We start from the raw sequence: 8,404 nt of genomic DNA on the forward strand, positions 1-8,404 counted from the left end.
TTTAACAAAACACGACAACGTTTAACAAAACACAACAACGTTTAACAAAACACAACATTTCACAAAACATTTTAGGAACAATGTGAAGCAACAAAACGTCCAGATGTTTCCTTGAATACAACAACTTGTTTTTCCGGGTTTAAACATTGGGATGATGTCAGCACACAGTGCAACAAAAGTCTATACCGTGGATGTGGTGGTTTTTAGACATTTGAAGGTGGTGAGAATGTTTTTTTGATTATCAGCTGCTGTGCGTCCCCTCTCAGGAGGTGTGAGGCTGTCCGAACTTCACAAGTCACAGCATTAACAATAATCTCAGGGGTCAGGAGGGGTCGCAGCCGGTCTCCCTTTGGCGTTCCTTCAACAAATAACTGATAATGACCTTTGACCTCTCTGCTTTTGCATGAGAATTGAAATCAGTATTCCACAACCCCCCTCTATGGCAAATGAAATGTCAGCCCTCGAAATCCAAACTTGAATTTTCTTTTTTCTAATAAACCCATCCAGAGTTGGGGGTGTGTGGAGGGGGTTGCCTTTAGGGGAAGGAGGAGGAGGGTGGTGACGGGGGAGGCGAGCTTTTGGGCTCATCTGCATCACAGATTAGGGTGCTTAGAGAAAAATCAACCATCCATGATTCATTACATGTTTCCTGCTGAGCCTCCGAGATGGCAACTGTCCTAGCAACAGGATCCTAGCAACAGCAACAACTCTCTGCCGCCGCCGCAGCCAATCAGAAACTTTGATGCCTGATCAAAATTTAGCCAATGAAGAGGGGAGGGTATGTGGAAAAGCGTGATGATGCGTTTCCTCATGCTGTTGGCCAGACCGGGGTGTGTTGAGGGCTCTGAACTCTGCTGTATCCTTCTGTACAGAGAGTGTGTGCGTGTGTGTGTGTGTGTGTGTGTGTGTGTGTGTGTGTGTGTGTGTGTGTGTGTGTGTGTGTGTGAATCTAATATTCACATCTATTTTCTGTTTTTTGTTTTTGGTTTCTGGTTTTAATGAGTGCTTGATTGTCTTTTATTAAGATTTTTTGCTGTATTGCGGAGAGATTAATTGGACATGCTTCGTGTTTGCCCTTTTGCAGGTCTTATATGTGAGACTTAGCTAGCACCGAACAGCTATTTGGATTTATAAAAAAAATACAGTAGTAATGGAGGTCAATATTGCTCTGCTTCTGTGTCGGCAGCAAAGGTAGTAACAGCACCGAGGCGGCGGAACGGGAGGGACAGGGGTGTGACATTTTGAAGACGTGATGTGTCTGCGACACACAATCAGGTGCTGTAAGAAGCAGCTGAAAGCAGTTAGCAGCTGACTAAAAAAAAGAACAGCAACCTGAAAATGTTTAAAAATTGGGGAGACTTCGAGGTCGAGGGAGCTCGCCACCATCTGAGCAGAGGACGAGCTCGACCGCCATACATCATGATTTATTGTTTTTGCCATTTTTACTGTTTTGAAAGCGATGTCTGACGTGCACGACACTGATGTGGCGTGAAGCCGTTAAGGGTGTAGGGACAGATTATTTTCACATCTACCTTTATTGAGGCTACTTCATGAACCAAAACAACAAAAAGACTAACCAACACTGTTATGGTGGAGTCTGGTGGCTATTTGTTTTTTTAAATTACATTATGAAGTAATGAGGACAAATGTCATCCAACAATGTGGCTCTACAAAGAAAATCACCTTTATTTCCTACATGCATGCACATTTTTTTTTACATCTAAATTTCTCATTTTTTTTCGGAGGAAAGACTTCCTTGTTCTGTTTCTGTACTCCATCGTAAAAGTCTCCTCGGCAGCCCGTCACACTACATAATGATGTTTCTTGTTGATTTACAGCCTACACCCCTTTCAGCATGTAAATGACCTAAAAGTGTGGGATGTTTTTTCACCTGCTTTTCTCTGTAATCACACATCATTACTCAAAGAGTGCCTCGACCGTCATCTGGTGTCACAAAAGGCCTGATCTTTACTTCAAAGGGATGTGCTCTGTGCTGGTCCAAATGGTTCTGATAATGTTCAGTGTGATAACACATCACACCGATGTCTCTCGCTCTCTCTCCACTTCAGAGTCATCTTGCTCTTATTCCACTCTGAGGTGCAGAGGCAGGGATCCCATCTCCCCGCGGAAAATGAAGAAAGCGACACACAAAATGTTTGAAAATTTCCATACAGTATGCATTTTTACACTTTATTCGGGCCTGGGAAGGGTGACTAAAGAGTTGTGCAAACTTCAAGATGAATACTAGCGAACCACAACTTTATTTACAGGGACAGCTCATAATCTCCTTTGTGTATTTTGTCCAACAGCCCTAAAATCCAGATATCAACCACTAGATACCTAGATTTTTCATTTTTTTAAAAAAAAAAAAACCTTTGTTAGAAGCACATACTGTGTACTTGCTTGACATGAAATTCGTAGTTTTATCTCTAAAAGATGACCCAGTGATTACGCAAGCAATCGCAGAACCCATCAACTATCATTGTGGGGGCAACAAATGAGTCCTGAGACCTTGAAATCAGTTAGTTTTGCTGCACTTCAGTGTTTCCTTTGTTTAATGGCATTTGCGTGAATCAAAGCGTTTAACACAAGCTTTCAAGTTATGTTCTATGACATAAAATAAGTCCATCCCCACTTTTGAATTTTAAAGCTTTTACTCAAAGGGACAAACTTCCTAACTCTTAGAGTGTTAGAATTAGAGTTTGTAGAATCTGTTGTGGTAAGAGGCCTAGTGGTGGTGATGTCGAAGTAATGCGGCCACACTGTAGTTTGTTTTTAGCTTAACGTTTTTTACTTCTGGTGATTGCATTTACCCTTCAAAATCATAACAACTGTGTAAATTTGTAAGATTATCTTGCAAAATCTAATCAGGCTTCTAATCAAGGGAACCAGGATGATGCTAACTTCTGGATGAGCCTACAAAAAAAAGTCATCCTGTACTATATTGGAACTTTTGTGTTTACAGACTACTGACACACTTTCTTATCAGTCTACAAGTTGTAAAAGTTACAGTTAGAAAAGTTTGAAACTATCATCCGTCTAGAGACGAGTTTGTGTCCAACATAATGACATCTGAAGTCCCAGATATCTTGGACGGTGCTCATGATGTCACTGCAGGTCTCGTGCATGATCAGTTTGTAGCATGTGAATCGTGGTGGTGACTGATTAATTTCTTGCGTGCAAAGTTTAATATGTGAGCTACAAAGAGGCCCAAAAGAAAAACAGAAATACTTCCTGGAAAAGTTTAGATTATACAGCACAATAACTCCAACAAGAGCTCCCACGTATGGTTTGTAAATGTGCTGCTTATTCTAAAGATGACTAAAATGATTTACACATTCTTTTTCTCCTAATTTCCTCATCTCACTGCAAGTGAGTGCTGATTGCACACAGCAGGAGAAGGGCGGATTCTGTCATTAAAATAGTCTGTAGATTATTCCTCTTTGTCTCACAGTTTGAAATTGCACTTTTTTTGCAGAGGGCTCGGCTCAATCAGCAGACTGTTGTTTTTACTTTTAGATTGTCCCTCATAAAACACTTCCCAGATCACTTCCTTCCAAAATAACATCCAACATTTGAGGGAAAAGTGGCTTTTTGTTGGCATGAGGGTAAAAAGCAACACAAGATTATGACCACATTTTCTCACAGCTTCGGCTTTAGGATTTCACTTTAAGCTGCTACACCTCTCCTCTTGCGATGGCCCTGAGTGAAACGTTTGTGGGAATCCATCAAACGAGAAGTGATAGACGTGGAGCTGAAGGAGACGAGGAGGTGGAGACGGCCCGGGGGGGTCACATACGAGGAAAAGACCGAACAATGTCATCACCAAACAGATGTTATCATGAAGCCCCCCTTGGGAAACAGAACGGTAGGTTACAGCCAAGACAAGGTGGAGAAGAAACACAGAAGAAGAAAAAAAAACAGACTGAAAGCTGAAGGAGACACTCTGAGACAAGGATTATTTAATGTATAAATGAGCAATAATTGGATTAATTCATCATAATTATCATCCACACTAGCCAGACTAAACATCCAAACAACTTCTGGTTGACTTGCCGACAGATTTAGTACAGACATTCATGGTCTCCAGAGGATGAGACCCAAAGGCTTTTGCTGTATGGCCACTTCAGATTGGCATATTTGATTGATTGATGATTGACTGTAGTGTACTGATGATTTCTTGATGGATTGCCTTGACATTCTTGCCCCCTCTATGGAAGTATCATACTGACGTTGGTATTTCTCCAGATTTTTCCTTTTCCTTCATGTTTTAAGAGCCAAATTTGTTTAAATAAATAGAGCAGTAATTCATTGCTGTCTTGTGAATATATTGTGGTAAAACATAGAATAAATCGCTTCTAAATGAAGTAAAGTAAAAGTATGAAGCAGCATACAAAAGAAAAACTTAAAACCGACAGCAGCATTCGGCTCTGAATCCTGCTTGAAGAGTGTCTGAGTGCATCTTAACTCTGTGTTTGCGGTGTCCTCCGGGCTTTGACCCACCTGCAGGACATACAGTGCATCCTCCTCACACTGAGCCCCTCTATCCTGGGATTAGGCGACACTGAGACTGTCCAGACAGATTTGTTGTCGACGAGAACTTTACTTACTCAACTGTCGCAGAGTCACAGAGTTCCTGCAAGCTGTCGTTAGGATCCTCACTGGATCCGTCGTCGTTGTTGCGCTTGCAATTTCAACTGGTGTCGTTTAGACTCACATAAATCCATTCTTCATTCCCAAGATAAAGCAGCATTAATACCTCTAATGCAATCATAAGCAGCACAAGGCAAAATGCACGAACACGGAAGCATTTGGAGATTTATGATGTTTCATTTGGATGGGAGTCAAGAACAAGCTGCTAACCAAACTGTACCGCAGAAAGAAACAAAACTCTACCCACATCTCAACAGATTGATGTTGAACTGTTTCATTTGACGTTTTACAGAAAATGTTTTGTGCCACTTTTTGTGGAAAGCCATTATTGTAGTTCACTTGTTGCAATGTTTCCCCCTCTCCTAATCTGCTGAGAGCAACCCTCACTCCAATTTAGCTCCACCTAAATCCCGGTCCGACAGCTGTTCCAAAATAAAGCACACCCAGGTGGCTTTTTGTTTCACTTTGTATGTCCTGTTCCTACCTGCTTTTCAGTGCCGTAAGGGAGACAAATCATTCTGTAAAATAGTTTTTTTACAATCTTCAAGCTTGCTTCAAGCTTCTTTGACCCCTCATTTTTTTTTCCATTCACTGAAAGTCTTAAGTCCTTGAGCAGAACAAAAGCCCTCTGACGAGCGGATGAGTAACAAATTCTCTCACAAAGCTTGTTTGATATACGACGGATTTATGAGCAATTTCTGCACCAAACCAATTAGGTTGCTGCTGGTGGAAAAAAAAAAACATCTGTGTTTCAGTGCTTGTTTGGTTTCATGTTGATTTAATCCAATCACGGGCAGTTATGAATGCAATTAATTTCAACACCACTATACATTTGTTGCGGTCACGACCTCCTGTTTGAACGGCTGCAGCGTGTTATATTATGACAACAATAAAGTGTTGATCCGGTTGAACTATTCCAACATGAATAAAACATGTATGATGCAATTTCTTGACACTGCAGATGACAAACTTTGTGCTCTTAATCAAACAGTCGCCTCAGAACGGCTCGCATTGTTTATTTGGTGCGTCTTATGTTGTTGTTTTCTTACATATTGGATATTTTTCATCATGTTCTGAGACAATGGCTTTGATTGCTGTTTGTTTGCACATTGCTCCTTGTGCAGAATTTTAATTGTGTATCAGTGGAGTTACCTGATTTTGCAGGTCCTATTTTTAGAACTTGTTTGTCTACTTCCCTTTCTGGTTTCAAAGACTTTTTGTTCTTTCAAGCAATCATTTTGAACGGTATTTTGTACTGTTTATGTTTTTATCAATTCATCTGAAAAGCTATCTATTGATAGCTCACTATTTGTCTGTAACAGCTGTGGAAATAAGTTGTATTAAGGAACTTAATGGAAGTTAATGTGATGTGGAAGGAGGCCGAACACCAGGCTTTAGTGCTAACACTACTAAAATACTGAGGATCAGGGCAGACAGCTCTTTGTTTTGTCTCCATTGTTTTGGTTGGTGTGCACCAAATTGTTTGATACCATCTCACAGCCTCAAGTTTGGCATTACAGCCGCCGCCATCTTGGTTTTATAAAGCCAGAAGTGAACACATCTGGACGAGAGGGTGAAACTGGACCTCCATATTGTATCTGACTGAGAACCCAAGGGCAGTCAGTCACGAGGTGGGAAGGAAAGAAACTATTCATTATTGCTTTTAGCAAAAAGTTAGACTACATCAGTTTAATAACCCCAAGAACCTCTTGAGTCCCTCCAGCATTAACCTTTAATGTTAAAAACTTTTTTTTTTCACCTTTGTCTGTTCTTTATTCTGTGTTCCCTTTTGTACATGTCATAAGATGTCTTTAGAGAATCAAGGGTCGTTCTCTTGTACTTGGTTTTCTGTTAGACGCCTTTGTCAATGTAATGGATTTTTATTCTAAGAAAAAGGAGGGAAAAAAAAAATCCATGGCCACCAAATTACACAGATTTTATCAATTTGATTCTCGCAAACAATACAAAATGATGCATCTATTTCCTAAATATTCCAACAAAGAACTGCCACTGTCTCTTTATTCAACACATTTCCATACAGTTTGTATCTCTGCATCATGGGCCCTGCTAAGCCTGTATACATTAAACCTGTTTTATAAAAACAGCTATCCATCCATCTGTCTATCTGTCTGTCTGTCTGTCTGTCTGTATTGAGTGTACATACTTACATTTAACATCATTTCTCTCCCGGTGGTGATGGGTGTCAATAGGTGCTCCGCCTCACTCCGGTGAAAGTGGGTGATTTTTCTTTTGAAAGGAGGCAGACGGTGGCTGACAGGGAGCTTGACAGTGAGCTGTCGCTCTGCTCTTCGCTCCTCAGGAGGTGGATGTCCTCAGAGTGGAAGTCAATAGGAGGATTTCACTTTTTTTTTTAACCTAGTCAGAAACAGTTGTGTAATGGCTTTGGGAGGAGGAGAGCTGTGAAAAAAGTAAGGCAATGGAGGGGAGATGGGCCACTGTCTCGAAACTGTTTAATTAAACCCTCAGAGACTGCTGGCTGCATGGGAACAAGGGCCAAATGAGTTGCTGGGTCATGTGCATGCGTTCTGCCACATGAATAATACAAAACACTGCAGGCTCATTCAAAATAATGTGAGAATACTGCTCCTTCAGGGTCTGCACATGTGACAGGAAAAGCCAGGGTGTTTTTGTGTCTGCGTCCATTTGGTTACTGCTCAGCAAAACATATACAGGAGAGAGACAGTGCTATCTATCTATCTGTCTATCTCTCTCTCTCTCTATCTATCTATCTATCTATCTATCTATCTATCTATCTATCTATCTATCTCTCTATCTATCTATCTATCTATCTATCTATCTATCTATCTATCTATCTATCTATCTATCTATCTATCTATCTATCTATCTATCTCTCTCTCTCTCTCTATCTATCTATCTATCTATCTATCTATCTATCTATCTATCTATCTCTCTCTCTCTCTCTCTCTCTCTCTCTATCTATCTATCTATCTATCTATCTATCTATCTATCTATCTATCTATCATATTTATGTTCACAGTGGATCAAATAACCATGTCTAATGTGAAACAAATCCACAAAGAATTAACACGAGACTCTGTCGTACCCACAACTTGACAGAACATTTTATCTTCTTTCATCTGATTGTTTTGGGTTTAAGTTTAAGTTTTGGTCAATTACGGCTGCTATCGTTAGTGTGTTTCCCTGCACAGCAAGCAGCAAAAGACACAAAAACACACACACACACACACACACACACACACACACACACACACACACACACACACACATACACACACACACTGTACACTACCGGAGAGCCAAACAGCAGACGAGTTAGCAACTAGCTGGAGCATAGCTGAAATTTCCCTCAAGGGCTGGTGGAGCCCAAAGACGGAGCTGAAATGAGAGAGTGTAACACTGGAGTTACATTTGCATGTCTTAAAATAAAAGCTAATGTTTTCCTCAATGTCTTTTGGTTGTGTTAACATGTTAGCCAAATCAGCTGGTGTAGCTTTACCCCCAAGAAGAATTTCATCATTAAAGGGGCACTATGAAGGTTTGGGGAAGAAATTTAAACTCAGAATTTTAATAGTTACAATATTAACAAGGTAATAAATCAAACCAGAAATATGTATTTTGTCCATAACTGAATAAACAAGCTGTTGTCACAGGAAAATAACTGTTTGAGGCTAGAAAGGTGGCAGGGTCCGCCACATATAACAAAGTAAAACTGTATGAAGTTGTGTTGTCCAAGGTCCTAAGGTCAGTT

Source organism: Acanthopagrus latus, chromosome 19 (assembly GCF_904848185.1).
Source record: "Acanthopagrus latus isolate v.2019 chromosome 19, fAcaLat1.1, whole genome shotgun sequence".
In the NCBI taxonomy this organism is placed as follows: Eukaryota; Metazoa; Chordata; class Actinopteri; order Spariformes; family Sparidae; genus Acanthopagrus; species Acanthopagrus latus.